This window comes from Aplysia californica, unplaced genomic scaffold, assembly GCF_000002075.1.
Source record: "Aplysia californica isolate F4 #8 unplaced genomic scaffold, AplCal3.0 scaffold00457, whole genome shotgun sequence".
In the NCBI taxonomy this organism is placed as follows: domain Eukaryota; kingdom Metazoa; phylum Mollusca; class Gastropoda; order Aplysiida; family Aplysiidae; genus Aplysia; species Aplysia californica.
This window is the reverse complement of record NW_004797727.1, coordinates 234,237-236,067: the sequence shown is the minus strand read 5'-3', so window position 1 is coordinate 236,067 and position 1,831 is coordinate 234,237. Positions and strand designations below refer to the sequence as shown.

General features: G+C 40.2%; 1 long non-coding RNA gene across 1 annotated transcript in view; it reads right to left on the bottom strand.

The window, feature by feature from the left end:
- LOC118478276 overlaps positions 1–1,554 on the bottom strand; it is a 3,121-nt gene extending 1,567 nt beyond the window's left edge. Inside the window, exon 1 of the long non-coding RNA XR_004858931.1 lies at positions 43–1,554. This is a non-coding gene — a long non-coding RNA (uncharacterized LOC118478276). The remainder of the gene's footprint in view (positions 1–42) is intronic.
- Positions 1,555–1,831: the final 277 nt, after the last annotated feature.

The window sequence follows — 1,831 nt, the reverse complement described above, 5'->3', positions numbered from 1 at the left end:
GCCCCGCGGCAATACTTCCACAATGACCACACTCACAGACACCTCATCACACCTGTATGACGACATTTCATCACGTAAAACACTTCAATAACTTGTCAATCAAACTGAAATATTTCCTCTACTGGCCTCCATAGATCGGAGAAACCAAAGGGCGTGTGGGACAATGGAGGTCGTTAGTGTGTTGTCACAAACGTATCTGCCAGCCGACCTGACTCTCTGAGTTTTTTCACACCTCTAAATTTTGATGAATGGCCATTGAAAATGTTGTCACGTTATTTTGATTGGTCAAGTTTTAATACCCGAGGGTGTTTGAGACCTCTCCCTATATAAGGAGCAAGCTCAAAAACATTTTATTTCAGTTCGATTTCAGCGTTGCTGCTCGATACAGTTCTTGTGATTTCATCTTACGCTCTGGAAATACGATTTGTTCATCTTACGCATCTCAGCCAGTCTTCAGAACATTTTGTTCCGTGTGGATCTTGAGTCTTCAGAACTTTTTGTTCAGAACTTTTGGTTCAGTGTGGATCTGAGTGTTAGAACATTTTGTTCAGTGTTTCCGACTTTCTCGCTCACGTTTACCTCGGTTTCTTGAAGTTTTCACATCGGTTCAAGTGTTTGGAAGTGTTCCCAGCCCGACTGTGTCGTGCGTGAGTTGCTGTCTGTCGAGGACCAGCCATGATGGCGTTGAAGGCTGCCCAGTACAAAACCCTGGACAAGGACGTCTTGGAGGCTCTGCGGATGAAAAAGGTAAATATCTTCCGTTGTCTTTCTCCACATTGTACTTTACTAGGTTCTTGTTTTATTCATGTTCTTTGTTTCAAACATGTCTGTTTTACTGTTGGTATGTCCCGTCCATTCTACACTGTACAGATCATTTAGGAGGTGGGCTTGGACTCTGTTTGTTAGTCAGCCCGGGATGAGAGGGATACAGTATCCCGGCAGAAAGACCGAGATACTCGATAGAAATGTTCCTCACTCAGGAATCGAACCCAGACCTTCTGCATGCCATTGTAGAGTGTCTAACCGCTACACCACAGACGCCGATTAAAACATTTATTTTATTTATTATTTTGTTGGTAAGTGTTTTACTGCATAAGGACATATGAGCGCACGTAACCATTTCTGTTTTTTTACATGAGATGTTATAGGTTCCAGTTGCAGTTCTGTGAAATGTGCAGCATGAAATGTAGAAATGGAAAATGCCAGAGTATTTAGATTCTTTAAGTTGTTACTATACATGTAGTTAACTCGTAAATGAGAACACTTTTGGCCGGTGCTGAAGAAATTTGAGGTAAAAAAAAAAGTAGCTACTGGACATGTACTAAATTTTGATGGAGCTCAGCAAAAGTAAATTACTGGTATCCTGCTCAAGATTTGTTTGAGGAAAGGAAGTCATGACGTTCTGAGAGGGAAATGTTACAAAACTCTTCATGCAGCTTACAATTATGTTTAATTACCATAATATCAACTATATCTTCCTTTCTTTATCTTTATTAAATAAAGAAATGAATTTTATTTTAAGCACGAGCTCAGCTCCTTTACAGCTCAAATACTCGATAAACAACATTCTTTTCAACCCAGAATGGTTATTTATTAAATATCAATAGGATGGGACTAAACCAGAGCAAGTCTTAAAAAACTCCGTAAATGAGAAATGTAAAGTAGAATACTGTCGGGGATCAGGAAGGCGCCTCCTGATTGAGGGTTTTAGATTAGTTTTAGTGAGAGTTTTACGGCGCGCACAACTGCACAAGGTTATATGAGCGCGCGAAACACAAGTTGGTTACATTCACAACAATTCACAGCACGGCTTGGTTTATATCATGTCAAT